The 17,131-nt window shown below is 33.5% G+C and overlaps 1 long non-coding RNA gene and 1 pseudogene across 3 annotated transcripts; one reads left to right on the forward strand and one right to left on the reverse strand.

Annotated features, from left to right (window-relative positions):
* Window positions 1–6,459: 6,459 nt before the first annotated feature.
* On the reverse strand, window positions 6,460–8,469 carry LOC149531835 (putative 12-oxophytodienoate reductase 11; annotated as a pseudogene).
* Window positions 8,470–11,849: 3,380 nt separating this feature from the next.
* On the forward strand, window positions 11,850–12,986 carry LOC149531836 (uncharacterized). Of its 3 annotated transcripts, none has more exons than XR_016359252.1 (3): window positions 11,850–11,937; window positions 12,089–12,519; window positions 12,599–12,986. It is a non-coding gene; the product is annotated as an uncharacterized LOC149531836 (long non-coding RNA). The 3 variants fall into 3 exon arrangements; XR_016359251.1 differs by lacking the exon at window positions 11,850–11,937 and having other exon boundaries at window positions 11,944–12,239; window positions 12,329–12,519; XR_016359250.1 differs by lacking the exon at window positions 11,850–11,937 and having other exon boundaries at window positions 11,944–12,519.
* Window positions 12,987–17,131: the final 4,145 nt, after the last annotated feature.

Raw genomic sequence — 17,131 nt, forward strand, 5'->3', positions numbered from 1 at the left:
TTTAATTTTTTTCTATTAACTATAGAGAGATTAGGAAAAAAACCATAAACATGGAGTTCACCGAGAGGCATAGCCTCAAACTGAGTTCAGAGTAACATAATTACAGATCAAAATATAAACATATGTAACTAGATATAAACATAATTACATAAGATAAGACAAGAAGCACTAGTAGAGAACATTAGTAGGAATATCCATCCACGCAGTCCATCCGAGGGGACCTTCCATCCAAACAATATTTTTCCACTCCTAAACTTGGGTAAGCATAAATAGCTCCTCTTTCCTAGCATTCACAAACTTCCTAATTTCTTTGTTTAGCCTCATGCAAGTATGCTTAAAGACCCAGAGATCATCAAGAGTTCTCCTCCATTGATACCCATACTTTAACTTGTAGAAGAAGAACATAGCGTGCCCATCTTTCAGGAATCTTCTCAACTTCTCCTTCTCAATCATCATGGTAGTTTGGATCTACAAAAAAAAAAATTAATATGTGAGTTTTCAAAAAAAACTCAGCAAGAACCCTCGGCTTACCTTGAAATCTTTCCTCGTTCCTGCATTTCCAGATCTACCAAAGAATGTTAGAGGATAATATATTCCAGAAAAAAATTAGTATCCTTACTAAGACCATTAATATGACTAGTAACAATCTCAAGAATATTAACATTAATAGGATAAAAAATACCAAACAGATTCTAGATTTCCTTAGCAAATAAACAATCGAACAAAATGTGTCTGCCAGTTTCAAGCAACCTGTATATAGTACAGAGATCAGCATTGTCATTCATAATGGGCAGTCTATCAAGTAAGATCAACCACTTAAAGCATCTTAATTCAGGCTCCACAGGACTTTTCCAGAAAATATCAAAGAATATATTCCAACCTTTAGTATCAAAAGAACAATAGAAAATCTTGTTAACATACTCAATAATATTTTCATTATGGTCAATGATCTTGTAGATATTTTTGGCTTTAAGATTAGCCATAATGACTCCATCTAGCCACTTACTTTTTAAGTGGTTGTGGGAGTCCACCTGACACAAGGAGGGAAGGTCTTTAGAAGCTTGCACAATCATATTGTAGGTTTTCTTATGAGAGTCAAGAATATTAAATTTAACCTTGAGATCATCCCAAGGTAAGAGCTTGTCTTGATCAAATAAATCAACTAATTGAGTAATGTCTCTTTTAGCCCAATTCCTGGCAGAGCATCCTTGGGACAAGGCTAGGGGCTTATCGTTCACCTTTAAATTCCACCAAATGGATCTTTCACCATGGAGATATTTGTCAGTACAGAACTCCTTATTGGTGATAAATTTCCAGACATGTTCCCTGGCTCACCAAATAGATTTGAATACAACAAAACCTTGAATAGTAACCATAAATTCCCCAACAATAAGGTCACAAAAAGGAAGATTCTTCCAAGTCTTGGCTTTCTTTGGGAAATATCTTTCTATATTATGTCTAATCAGCACTTTCTAGGGAGTGTCACCCTCCAGAGAGTGAAAGATCCATTTGGCAGAGAGGACAATACCCTATAACTTGAGATCCTTAATCCCTAACCCCCTAAGAACCTTATTAGTATGACACCAATCCCATGTGACAACATGCATTTTCTTATTGCCCTTGCCATCAGACCAAAGGAAGTGTCTAATGGCCTTCTCAATTTCAGCAATCTGATAATTATTGAACATCCAAGTAGAAGAATAATAAAAGGTATAAGAAGCCAGTAACTTTTGACAAACATGGATCCTACTAGCAATAGAAAGTGACCTGTTATGTCATTTGTTAAGTTTGTTAACAATCTTGGTCTTAATCCAGGACCACATTTCCTTAAGAGAGGGGTCAATGGAGAAAGGGATGCCAAGGTATTTGACAATGTTGTTAGATCCTCCCCATTGGAAACCATATTGAGAGAACCAATCAGGAGGCTACTCATCCCATCCAAGACAGATGGATTTGGCTTTGGAGATGCGAGCACTAGAAATAGTATAAAACATGTCCAACTTAATTTGCAAAGAATACAAATTCTTATTTGTAAGCTCAAAAAACATAGCAGAGTCATCATCAAAATGACAGTTAATGAGCACATCATTATTAGGGAGATATAGACCCCTAATATCGGGAGATAAAGAGTTATCCCTGAGACTATAAAACATAGCTTCAATAGCGATAACAAACAGAGTAGGAGCTAAAGGATGGACCTACCAAGAGGGAAAGGATCAAAAAGAGCTCCATTAATTTCAACATGCACGGAGACATCATTGAGAAGAATCTGAATAGCATTACAAAAATAGGGAGGAAAACCAAAGGAATCCAACATCATAGTAATAAACTTCCACTCAACCCTATAATAGGCCTTTTCAAAATTGAGAAGAAGCATGCTAGAATTCTAATGAGAACTTTTAGCCCAATCCATAGCTTCCCAGCCAGTAATCAAATTTTCCAAAATGTACCTACCTTTAATAAACCTAGTTTGAGTATTACTCACAAATTTGGGAAGAATGTGGACCAACCTGAGCGCTAGAACCTTAGCTAAAAATTTATAGGGGCCATTAAGGAGGGTAATTGGCCTCCAATTTTTAATAAGACTTTTGTCCCCATCTTTGGGAAGCAACTTGATAATACCCTTGTTGATTTTAGGTCCCAGGGACCCGAAAATCATGGCCTCAGAATATAATTCCAGCATATCCTTACATATCTAGCTACGATTGGCTTTATAGAATTCAATAGGGAGATCATCAAGCCTAGGAGCCTTATCATCTTTCAGAGCTTTAACAGCATTATCGATTTCTATAATGGAGATGAGACTAGATAGGCTAGCAACATCATCATTATCCAATCTCTTGGGAAAGATGTTCTTATAATTATTTCTAATGTTATCAGCTTCAATCATATCCTCAGAGGTGAAAAGATTCCTATAGTAATCAGCAAAAGCTTGAATGACAAGAGTAGGGTTTGAAACCTCTTGGTTGTCAATAACAATTCTATCTATAGATTCCTTGACCTGCTTATGTCTCAGAAGATTAAAGAAGAATTTAGAACCACAGTCACCATGTTGGAGCCAGTTAGCTCTAGATCTTATCTTAGCTCCCTGAATTTTGATTTGTTGATGTTTACTGAGGGCATCCTTAGTAGCGATGACCTAAGTCATAAGGCTCAGATTAGAAGAGTCTGCTTGAGAATTAAATTCAACAATTTGAAGAGCAGAGCTCAGACTTTTCTCCTTGAACCTATAATCCTTAGCATACTCTTGGCCTAAAGTTTGAAGAAGACATCTCCAAGCAAGGAGATTAGCATTCCACTTATCAATCATAGAATGATTCTTAAGATTGAAAACATTGATATTTCTAATAATCTGAATGGCACAGAGGACGTCATCATCCTTCAAAAAATTGGTGTTAAGCAAGAATTTATGACAACTACCCACATGACGAATTGGGGTCAGATTGAGATTGATGCAAATAAAAATAGGATGGTGATCAGAGAGAGTAGTGGCAGTGACAAGGATTATATTACCTTGATCATTAGGAGGGAATGAAACAGAGTCTTTACTGTCGTAAAATCTATCTAATTTAGAATAGATCCTAGCATGACCTTGCTAGAAATTGCACCAAGTGTGTCAGATGCCAGGGTGAGAATCTTTGCAGCTAGCAAGAGGATCATAAAGATTCTTAGAGTTAACAAATTTAGCCCAATGTTGGTTTTCATTGTCTTTCTAGCAAAAAGGATTGCCTCCCGATTTATCCAATTAGGACTCGACCATATTGAAGTCTCCTCCAAATATCCATGGAATATCTAGAAGAGAAGACAACCATTGTCAAAGAGAGATCCTTTCCTTAACATCATTAGATGTGTAAATAGAGCAAAAACCAATAGGATTATTACCAATATTTATGGCAAACTAGACAACCCTTTGGCACGGGGACACACCATTCTCAGTGATAAATTTACCCCATTTAGGGTTAATAAGAATAGAAATTCTTTCCCTACCCCTAGTATGATTAGAGAAGAGTTTAACAACATCTTTCCAAATAAAATTAAGATTACTCTCAAGAACAAAACCAGTAACTTTAACCTCTTGCATCATAAACATGTGAACAAAGTTAAAAGAATTCAACAAGCGCTTGACAACATCTTTCCTATTCAGGGACTCAAGACCCCTAACATTCCATGACAAAAAAGTCATTAAGAAATAACATTGAGATCAGGGCACATGTTTTCAACATTATGGGAGATTAGGTTAGCACAATCCCCAGTTCTCTTTCTAGTAGGTTTATTCTTAGAACCTAGCGGCCTCCCTCTTCTTTTTGAGGGAAGACCATCAGTCTTGGGGACTTCCTCATAGTCAGAGGAATCCATATTGATATTAGATGAATTATGAGATGCATCAATGACAGGGATAGCAAGGATAATTTTCATCATTGTTTTCCTTTAAAACTTTAGGAGGGAGTTTTCGTAGTATCAAAGAAGATTTATTATAATCTAATGCAGGGGTGGGACAATTAATCATTTCAACAACAGGGGTGCTAATAGAGGGGGAACAAACAGGAGGGTTTTTATCAAAATTCATGTTCAGAGAGTTGCTAGCATTGCTCCCTTTCCGGTTCCTATTATGAACCACTATAAATCCATCATCGTTACTAGAAACCAAAGGCGGGGAAGGTTACAAAGAAAAGGAAGGAACAGGAGGGGTTAGACCATCAAAATTTGACATAAAATTTGAAGACTGAGGGAAAAGGGGACACTCACCGGAAGACATCTTAGGGTTGACTGAGGGGGGAGAGCTTGAGGGTGGATTAGGATTTTCCATGTTGGTGGTTTTAATAGAAACTTTTTTAACAATCGGGAAATCCTTTCTAAGATGGCCTTCTTTGCGACAAAGAAAGTAGGCATTTAAGCCACCAAGAATCTCAACAGGGCACACAAAATTATCTTCCAAGATCTGCACAGATAAGTTTGCTGGAATTTCTTTCCCAGGAAGAAGTGAGATAAGAACACATGCATCCATATGAGGAACAAGCCTAGTTGTTTCATCCATTTAGATGGTCTTTCTCAATGGTTCCAGCAACTGTGGTAAAAATTTCCAAAGGAATGGGGACACATTTTTAACTAAAACCCACCTTAGTGCTGAAAGAGCCAACACTTCCTCATGGATGGCTTCACGAGACCAGGCCAAGGCACGAAAGTAGGTTGATCCAATAGTCCAATACTATTTTTTTAAACTACTATTATTTTATGAATGCAATTATTTTTCTAACTATTTAAGTTATTTTAAAAATCATCACTACAAAAATTTAAAAAATATTTATAAGTTATAATTTTCTAATTTGTAATTTATATTTAAGAATATGTTAAATTAAACCCAAAAAAACTTAAAAATTTAAGATGAAAGTATATCTAATTAATTATGGTAGATTTTAAAATCATTAAAAGATTACACGTCTATGCTTGAATGCCGTTGTGGAAATGCAAAAATCTTAGAGGAACTCTTATTAGATGAGTCAAAACTTTAAATTTTTTGACTCAAGAAAGTTAGCATAGGAATTTTAGTCTAACAACTATTTTTAGAGTTGAACTACAATTTGTTTTAATCATTTGTCTAATATAGGGAATTGCCCCCTTAAATAGCAAGCATCATTTTTATAGAAAACTTTCATTTAAATTTTTCATTTCTATTTTCTAGTGGCCTCAACATCTTTAATGAACATAAATTCAAAATACTTGAGCACTCTATAGTATCTAATATTCTGATAAAGAATTTGCATACGAATATTCAAACTACTTCAATTTAAGTAAAAAATGCACCTGAATAGGTGAGATTATTTTGTGCACAAAATAGTGAGGTGCTTATGATAATTTGATTTAACTCATTTGCATCTTTCTTTAGACTTGGTCCCAAAAGAAAATAGCTTTGAAATAAAATGCAGGTCCTTGTAAATAGTTAAGTGGAAAACAATACAAATGAAAGCTCATTAAAAAAATTGCATCTATTAAAAGTCTTGGTCCCCAAAGAAAATAACTCTGAAATAAAATGTAAATCCTTGTAAATAGTTAAGTGGAAAACAATACAAATGAAAATTACATCTATTATAATTTTGGGTATTGAGTACAATATTACTCAATACTTACTTTGCCAAAGATCAATGTTTACTTTGCGAGAGCAAATATTTCAAAGCTGATCTTGCTCAAGACCCTCAATTTCATTTGAGAATAATTTTTTGTGTAGTGTTAGAACACCAATTCCTCAGCGTCCTGACTAAATAACACCCACCGCCTTAACTATGTTGTCAACCGGTATACTTGGATGAGGATTATGTGTGACTGGGGAATCTGATCAGTATATGATGAACAGTTTCCAAATGTAGCGAGAGAAAATGGAAATGGGAAGTAAAAGCATAGTTTAATAATAATGGTTCGTGACTTTAGATTAACACTAAGAAAAAAAATTAAAATTTCCATTTGCTATGTTTTATTCTGAAAGCATATCAATGAATCTAGGACGAGTTTTATGGTTTTGGATGAAGCTATAAGAAATGGGTAGTCCGTGTAGCCAATAACAGGATCCGGAAAGTAGAAAGTTTCCCTGTTGTATTTGTTGAGAGGAGCATTCAGCTCAAACCTTCTAGGCAAATCTGGATTTGCCAGGAAAAGTCGACCATAAACTACAAGATCAGCTTTGCCACTTTCAATTGCTGCATTGCCATCTTCTCTATTATAACCTCCAGCAACCAGAAATGATCCCTTGAATGCCTTCCGCATTGGGAGAAGGCTTTTTTCTGTGGGGAAAGCCTCTCCCACATTTATCATTCTGGGTTCTACATAATGGGCATACAAGATGCTGTATTTATTCAACGCCTCTGCCATGTAAAGTCCCAGGGCCTCAGGATTTGAGTCGCCAGAATCTAAATAAGCTGCAAATGGAGATAGTCGGATCCCAACTCTATCAGCTCCAATTTCATTTGCCACTGCTTCAACAACCTCAAGAGCAAATCTGCAACGGTTTTCTAGCGTACCACCATAACAATCAGAGCGGTCATTTATGCTGTCTTCAAGAAATTGGTCAATGAGATATCCATGAGCCCCTTGAATTTCAACACCATCAAAACCTGTTAAGAAGCTCCCAGTCAGCTCTTCTACAGGCATGGCTCAAATACAACCTTACCAGCGTGTGCAAATGCTGATGATAAACGCAATTGCATTGAAATTAAAACTAAACATGTGACCTCTTTCCAGACTTAATAACAATATAAAATATTAATGGAATTAAACTAAACATTTGACCTCTTTCCAGACTTCAAAACGAGATAAAAGAATTAAAAACTAAACATGTCATGATTTGATAACAATATAAAATATTAATGGAATGGAAGGCATTGATCAATTAATGAATTTGGGAATTGTCTAGTAAGAGCCCACCTGCAGCCCTGGCATTTCTGGCAGCAATGCGGAACTGGTCAACAATTTGTGGTATTTCGTCTGTTGTAAGAGCTCAAGGAGTAGAAAATTGTACAACATCCGGGACTCCATTGGCTCGGAAAGTTTGTCCTGCTATCTTTTTGCTTGTTGAGGAGATGAGAGCTTGCCCATTGGGTTGATACTCTGCAGTGAGCATTCCATGCATATACTCAACACTTCTCGGCACTATTGAGAAAGAATAAACAAAATTGCCACTAGCTAAAACTAGTATTAATCCACATAACATAAGGCAACAACTCTATGTCACTAGAATCTGCATTGAACATTGGCCTCATATAATTCTAGTAATAAACTACAATCCGCCTTGCCCTGCCCCCATTTCAGATGTCATTCTTCACAAAAACACTTCGTTAAATGTAGCTGAAGAGATTGAAATTGTTTAAAAATGTAAGTGCAAATATCTCGAGTACATAAGAAGTATTAGTTTGTAAATGGTAACAGCACCTTACCCATGTGTGAATCCCTTCCAGTGTGCCAAATTTGACAGAAGAAAACACCTCCTTTATCGTGCACAGCATTCACAATAGGCTTCCATGCCTCCACCTGCTCCTCGCTCCATACTCCAGGTGTATTTGGATACCTATCATCACAGGGTAACCATTAATAACAAGTTTTAGTTTAGAATAAATGAATGGAGTATTATTTGTAGTGTTACCCTTGTGCGGTGGGAGAGACACCAGTGGCTTCTGCAATGAGGAGACCCCCGGGGCTTGCTCTTTGGGAGTAGTAAAGAATTGCATGCGGCTGGGGCATGCAATCATAAGATCTTTGTCTTGTTAAAGGTGCTAAAACCACTCTGCAAATGCAAATTCTACTCACTATTAAGAGATTCTGAGAGTTATATATATTATCTGGAAGAGAATTCCTAGTGCAACATACATACCTGTGAGACAAAGTGAAAAGACCCATTTGATAGGGTGTTGACAAGGGAATAGAATGAGAAGGAGATAGAGACATGCTTTCCTGATTTAGTTCACCGTTTTCAATGGCATTCATGCTATGGATCCAATGATAATGGGAAAACAAAGCTCACAGTCCCTGTAGAAGAGTTCAAAAAAGTGCATTTAATTATTTAAATTGAAGTTTCCCAATGAGGCTACAGTTCTTAATCAGCAATGACTATGAAGAAATTTCTTTGAACAATCCCAGCACACTGAAATTTTATAATTATCCCTTACCTTTAACACGCGTACATAACTTGTTTGAAATATTTTTATGTGGATAATTTGGGAAAATATCAATAGCTGATCTTTTTGCCATAGCAAGAACATTATGAGATTTTTTATGCACCACAACCTCTCATACTAGGCAATGTGATTGTTGATGTGACTCTAAACCAATAACTCTATAAATTTTGGTTGTGTAGTTGGGTCTAGTAGATCCAATTTCTATTAAGAAATTAGGAAAGGATGGTTAACTGTTTTTTCCAATCATCGCAATTTAAAAATAATGATGATAAGTCAAATATTTTTCCACATGGGCAGGACTTCACATAAGGGTCAGAAAAAGAACATCAAAGAATACCTCCTCCAAACCGGACAATGTTTACTGTATTAGAAATGTAAACGACGAGAAAGAAGCAGGGGAAAGCCTGAATGGGCTGGAAATATTTGAACCACAAAAGAGCCTACAATGATACATTCTCGGGTCTAATAAAATACAAGTCACCTCAAAATATGTACAAAATTGAATTTTTTTTAAAAATACTTGAATTTTGCTGGGGGTTTAATTATTTTTTAATTCTAAAAATTCTAAAAAAATTTGGAACACGAAGCTCTGGAATTTCCGTGTGCATTTTGTAATAGCCCTGAGAAAAGACTGGCAGAGGACTCTTGCAATTGCTTCTTAATGCGGATAAAAAAGGACTGCTCTTCTATTTTAGACTTGCAGATCCAACACGTGTCATGGGTGCAATAGTTTAATACGATTTCCCTGGTGGAATACACATTGTGTTTGCAATATGCCCTAGGATTCTTTGATGAGACTCACAGGTGGACTGAAATAAATATATAATAAGTTGGTAATTTCTTGCGTTGATGACGCTTACTCATAGCTTGGCTAGGCACACAAAAAAGTGTTATTTTTATTTGTTTTGCCATTTGCTTTGAACGTATAGCAAGAAAACTATTTTTTGAATGTAGAAAAATGAAGATACTGTATTCACTAATTGTAATGCAATAAAAAATTAGTTTTTGGGATTGCAATTTGTAATGGCTATAATAAATATAATGATACAATAATGCAATAAAATTTTCAAAATTTAGAAAATAAATGTTTACTTTAAATTGTATTAAATAATTATTATACTAAGATACATGTTAATTATATATATTTATTGAAAGAATTTTAAAAATATGAAATTAGACGAAAATATAAATATATATGTAAAAAGTATAGAATAAAATAATAAAATTAAAATTTTATTTAATATAAAAATAAATTATAAAATTAGATATGAACATTTAAAATATTATATATTTATTAATCAAATTCTTCTAATTGCTAGAAAAATATATCTATAATATTCTAAAATATAAATCAATATATTATATATAAGTGCAATATAATATTATAAAATTCTATGTTTAAAAAATAAGATTCTATATTTAAAACATAGTGTTCTAAATCTTTTGTTAAAATTGAATTTATTAAATAAAAAAAATATTATTTTATTTTAATACACAAGACTTATGACATATATAAATAACATTTAATTAATGTATTTAATGTATTAATTGAAAATCATATTATCACAATCAAGCTTATCGATAGATTGCTAAAGTTGGGTAAACTTGTGTCATTTGATCAAACACAGATTGGATAAACATATGTAGGCATAATATCAATTTGAAAATATTTAATTTGATAAATAAGTAGAAAAGGTAGATTGATTTTAAATTTGCAAGGAATAGTTGTTTAAGCTTATAATTTGAATTGATTTTTTATTCATGTACATTAACTTTGATTAGAAATTTAAATTATTTTTAATTTTATCTAGTTATATCTTCAAATGATTGGCAATTGCTACTTATTAAATACAAAAGTATAACAATTTCCATTGAATTTAATTCCACAACTGAATAACACACTTTTCAAAAGAATGTTTATTTATATGACATTTGTTTTAATTCCAGATCAACCATGTGATCAATTAGCTAATTCATCTGCATAAGAAAATGAACATTTACAATATAGTTAAACTCTATTAGGTTGTCTTTCTCTTTTGGAGATCTTGCTTTTTCTTTATTTAGTCCCTATACTTTTTCAATACAACAAGTTTATCCTGCACTTTTAACAAAAGGCAGGGACTCTAGCTCCACCAAAGCTCTTGTTTTACTTATGTTTACATTTGCAATTTTGTTGTTGTTGTGGAACAATGTCTTGACCCACCTTGTGCAACTCTTATTTGGTAGGAGGTCGTCTGACTAAGTCGATTAGGTTGGTTGACCTCAATTGGAGAATTTTATCTTTGCATCAATTTGTGTGAGCTAGACACTAGGTCATTATGTGCTCGACTTAAGACTATGGTTGATATGTTCATGGTCGATATGCATTTTGAGTATATGATGAAGGCCTTGTTTAGTTTTGAGTGTTGATTTACTATGTATGACTCGACTTAGTCGAATCATTATGAACATTGTTTAAAACTTACATTGATAATGTTCTAGATGGGTAATTTCATTTAAATATCATTATGATAGTCGAAATATGTTTGATTTTACGAGATGTCATTTTTTGTTGTATTTACATGTTTAAATTTTATGATCGTCATGTTGGCAATACTGATGCATTGGCATGTTTGAGGTTGTCAGTGTGCAGATACTGAAGACGAAAGGGTGGTTGAGGTAGAGGAGTCTAGCTCCTCAACAGGGTTGGCCCAGAATTTGTTTGGTGTAGTTATGCACACACATAGTTACTATATTTTGTTTTAAATTTATTATTGAACAAAAATATGTTTTTGTTTGTTATCTAACCTAGTTGAAATTAAATTCATTTGAGCATAATTAGAAAATAAAAGGTATTCCTTCTTTGTAATTAATAATTTTCAATTAAGAAAAATATAATTTTGAGTTAGTGGTGGATGCTTTTAATTTAACTATAAGTTTATTTATTGTTGGGAAAGCCAAGTGTAATGTTTTTTTAGTTTGAATTATCCATTAAACATTAATAACTTTTATTTAATTCTCATAATGAGAGAGTGCAGAAGATATTTTTATTTTAATAACCATCACACACTAAGCTTTGACCACTTAGGTGGCTGGTGTGGGCCCATCCAACATTCTATCCCTATTCTTTTTTCTGTTACGGATCTTTTCAACTCTCGCGAGTGATAGGGACAACTGCGGTTAGGCGGTGATAAGGATAGTTGCAATTAAATTTGAATTTCATTTTTGAATTTGCACTCCTGCCTGTGAGAAGGGGTTATTACTTTGCGGCTCATTTCCACTCCAGTCAGACCATTTGGTAATTTATTTCAAGAGTTTTGTAGTAGTATTGTATTTGAAGCTTTGTGCTTACAAGATCTTGAGATTATTAACAATGGCAGAAGCAGATCAGATTATTCTTGTTGCAGCCATGGTTGTGATGATGATGATGAGTGTGGCTTTTGCTGCAGAAGCTGAGGCATCTTCTCTGAGCCCTTCTTTGACCACAAGCACTGGATTTGTAATGGGGGTGTCCTCTGTTGCAGCTGGTGTTGTTGGATCTCTCATTGCATTCTTGGCCTGTTTCTTCAATTGAGTGATGGATCTCTCATTGCCTTTTTAGTTCAGTTTCTTCAACTAAGCGATGGATCTCTTGTGGATGTGTGATATTCAATGTGGCTTTTTTAATCAGATCTCTTTTGGATTTTTAGTTTGCAGGACTTTTTTTTTAGTGGGGTTGGACAGATTTGTTGTTTTCATTGATTAGACTGTGGCAGGCTTCAACAATCTTTGAATTTTTCGCGGCTAGAAAACTTGGCGTTGAAGAACGAGCTCTTTCGAGTGACGAAACCCTACCCGCATTGTCATAATGGCAAAGCAAAGCCTGCAGTGCTTTTAAAGGGTGCGTTGATCTGTTCATTGTGCGCGTAAATGATTTGAGTTAACAGATTTTAACGATTTGTTGGAGTTTGTGGATGCAGATTCCCTGCAGAAGGAGTCCCTGCTATGCGGCGTGATGCTGGCAGTGACGTTGCTGCTGCTATTTCTTCTTCCTCTCAAGGAAATGGTTGTGGCGGTGGTGGTGATTCTGGGTGAGAGTGAGAAGAGAAGTGATGATATTACTCGCAGAGCGGATGAATTAGGGTTTGGAGTTCAGAGGAGATGGTTGAGTTAGAGGAATCAGTTAAAATGCTTTAAATTTATGTAAGATTAGGATTTTTTTTTTAATGTGATTGCAGAAGTTTAAAGGCTATTTTCGTTGTACATTTGAAACCAATCGATTGGTACTTCTTCAACTAAAACTCAAAATAAGTGCCATGTGAAAGTGAAGAGTTAATTCAAAACTAATAAAATTTGTTTTTCATCTCATGTCATTAATTGTATATTAATTTTATTTTAAGTATGATTTTGTTTTTAAATAAAAGCCCTCTACAATGTAATAATCATATCTATTATGTAATGGTTTAAAGTAATACATAAACAAAGAGTTTTTCCAGACGTTATCAAATAAGTGCGTCGGTAGGCCATATACATTTTCAGTTTTATAGATTTTTATTTAAAAATAAATTTAATTTAATTTCTTTTGTTGAATCAGTCAATAATTTATTTATTTAAAAGATAATTATAGTTTTTTTGGGAGAAGTTAGTTTTGTCTATATCATTCTTATATCCTTTTAATACAACATAATTTTTAAAGTTTAAACATTATTTTTGTTGTGATAATATAAAAATTAGAATTGTATTGATTATTTCAAATATGCTATTTAATTTTAGAAACAATTTTTTCATCTTCTACTAAAGTATAAAATAAAATAAATTATTTCATAGAAATAGAAAGATGATAGAAAAATTTTAAATACAAAATTAGAAATGGGATATAAAAGAGAATTTGGTTCATGTAGAAGATTGTGTTATGTATTGTCTGTATGTCTTAAAACACTTAAATTTGAATTATCCACTTCATAACTCATCCAACTTTATTTTATTGAAAAAAGCACACTAAAAACCAAAAGATAAAAGTAATATTATGAAGATACACCAAATAAATGAGTTGTATTTAATTTATGTGATTGAGTGTTTTTTTATAAATTTATAAATATAAGATATATAAATTTTAGGAGGTTGTTTCAATTAATCTCTTGTATTATCTTTATATCTTTGTAGTATTTAAATAGGAAAAATATATATATATTTTAAAAGTGTGTACTCTTATTCTATGTTTTTAGAGAGCAATATTAAATTCTTAGCTAGGTAAAATGTAGTTGGAAAGTGATTCACCATACTATGGTAGGAGAGAAGCTCTCAAAGAAGAAAATAAATTAAAATTGTACAATTCCAAAGAGTAAATAAAGTTGTCTTAAACTCTTATCGAAGAAGATATGAAGATGATATTTTTGTTTTTGTGTAAAATTGATTTGTAGTTGAAAATAAGGTGCAAATTGTTAGAATATTTGGTTTAGTAATTCTTGTTAGAATATTTTGAATTATTGAGAAGGGGGGTGAATCAGTTATCCCCAAGTCAAGATGTATAAATCAAACACTTCAACTTCAACTCAACCCAATAATTCATTGAATAAAATTGTTCACTATAATCCAACTTATTCATTCTGTTATAACTCTTTGTTCTTTATGCTGAATTGCAGAACTTATCACAGTCAACAATAAACTTAAACTTTAAAAATAGTAAGTAGCATAAATACATAAAAATACATTCATACAATATTTGACACTGGGATTTAACGTGGAAACCCAATTTGGGAAAAAACACTAGTAACATGCTACCACTTTTTCATTCTTCTTAAGTGAGCTCTATTAGGAGCCAACCCTATTAAAGGTTACATAACACACTATTAGGTGTGACCCTATTAGAGGATTTGATCACCTTGTTAGGAGTGGTCTTGTTAGAGGACTTAAGAACATTCCATTAGAATGTCACCTTGATTAAAGGATTTACAAATGACTGTTAGGTCAACCTTATCAAAAGGCTTTTACAACTGCTACAATGGTTAGAAAGTACCAATGAAACTTTGATATGATAACAAACAACTCACTTTGCAAATTTAAACATCTGTTCGACTCAACTCTGGTTCATTGACTAGACTTGATCATTCTCATCATCTTAGATCTTCTTGGCAACTCTTCAAGCAATCCTTCACCTTAAAAACTTTGCACAACTCCTTGCAACTCTGTCCACCACTTGTCTTCACAAGTTTCCAGTCCAACAACCAACAAAAACATATAAGATACCTCCTTAAATAAGTAACTGTGATCTTTTGCTACTTAATAATAATAGTAGATCTTAGGGTTTATGATCAGATCTAAAATAGTCAATGAATATATCCACCTTCTTGTTATTCTTTTCTTCTCAACACTTCTAGAAACATCTCTTCAAATTTTAGCCTTTGATCACTCAACTAATCCTTTCCTTGCATTAAATAATATAGCTCACCAATCCTTATCATCAACACATTTTTCTTATTCCAAGATTTCAACTATGTCAGCTACAAGTCTTGATTCTCTCATAAACTATTCTTTTGTTGTCACTCAATCATCACTATGTCCTTTTCTCGGTCTTCACTAGATCACTCAGTCAATACTAAACTATTTTGCTTAGTCATCACTGTACAACTCGATCGATACTGTCACTCATACATCTCTGTCACTTGACCAACATAGATACTCGAACAACACTATTATGCTCGGCAATGCTTAAGTTCCTTAATCTTCTGCTTTGACTCCTTCATTGACTATGCAACACTGATACTCAGTCAAGCTTATCATTATGACTTGTTTCAAATCTAAAATTCATCCAACTATCACCTTCACTTCATGTATTGTTTAAGCAATAAATTATCTTGTCAAGTACTAACTTATCAAGTGCCTATTGTAATTCCATCTCACTTACATATCTCAACTCTACCTTTCACTACCTGTCTCATCATGATCTCTTCTTTTCAAATCCTCTTCATCAATCAAATGATATGGCACTCTACACTATTAGTGAATGTCTCTCCAGTAGGTTTGACATCAATGACAATATAAAAATTGTTCCAATTGGGCTCTCAACAATTGTAGATCCAACAATCTTCCTCTTTGGCATTGATGACAACACCCTCAAGTTACCATGCAATCCAAAAAATAACACAACACCTTAAGTTTTCAACTCTCTATGTGTAATAAGAAGATATTCAATAATATCCTTAGTTTCATTCTAATTCTAATCTAGTCAAATTTAGTAATAACAACAGTCTTCAACTATCTTCATTCTCTCCCTCTTTATCTCCCTGTCTTTGTCAATAATCTTCATTTTCTCCTTCTATGGTAACTATCTACAATCTTCATTATCTACTTCTTTGACACCAATGCCAAAGACATCGCAGTCACCACAACATCAGGTATACTATTATACATCTTCTTCATGTAGATATCATCAGTCTCACTTGTAGATTTTCTACCTCTATCATTAGGTTCATCTTCAACATCATCTGTTCACATCATTTCACATCTTTAGACAGATCCTAAAGTGTGATCTTCTACATCAATGTGTATGATATTCTAATAATAAAATTTGATGCAATGCCACATTTCACCTTAGTTAGCTACAAAGAGGGGAATGACCCCTAGCTTGTCTCTCAAGTAATCATGTGCTTCCTTAGGTAATGCCTTAGTAAGTATATTGTCTATTTGTTCCTTTGTAATCACATATTCAAGTCTCACTTCTTTGTCTTGAACCAACTATCTCAACTAAGGATACTTGATTTCAATATGCTTTGTCTTAGTATGCATCACAAGATTCTTTGAAATATTTATAGCACTTGTGTTCTCACAATAGATTACTACATGATCAATAATCTCTTCCTTTATACCTTTCAACAATTGCTTGATCAAAACAATGTTAGAACAATTTACTACGACAACCACATATTCAACTTCTTTTGTGGATTGAGAAATGTAATTCAACTTCTTGCTTGTCCAGGAAATCAGTCTCTTTCCAAGAAAGAAAGCACTTCCACCAGTTCTTTTTCTTGTTATAACTCATGAATCTTTGTCTCCAATGATTTGGTTTGGTGCATGATTTCTTCTCGCATACTTTGCTAAGATAAGTTCGTTTCTTCTTTGCTCTTGCTAATGCTCACTAGGTTCACCTAGTTCAACATGTTCAATAACTTTAGGTTCCTCTTGTTGTATTCTTGTTTGTATCACAGGTTCATTATTCTAATGGTCAGTGTTCTTTTCCTATTGCTTGGATTCTATAGTCTAACGCTAGGTAGGCTACTGTTGCTCGATAAGGCCTTTCTGTTGTGACTCAACAATATTTTCATTTTGTATTTCTTCAATTGGTTTCTCAGGTTCATGTATGATGTCAGGTTCTCCTTCATAGCCATATACAAAATTAATGTAGTCTTCATGTTCTTTCTTGCATTCCACCTCATTCTTCTCTAAAAACTCATCAATTCTAATATTTGCACTTTCGACAACCTTGTTAGTATTATAATTCAAACATTTGTATGCCT

The sequence above is a fragment of the Cupressus sempervirens genome, chromosome 11 (assembly GCF_028749045.1).
Source record: "Cupressus sempervirens isolate cs-2001-9-10 chromosome 11, ASM2874904v1, whole genome shotgun sequence".
Classification (NCBI taxonomy): domain Eukaryota; kingdom Viridiplantae; phylum Streptophyta; class Pinopsida; order Cupressales; family Cupressaceae; genus Cupressus; species Cupressus sempervirens.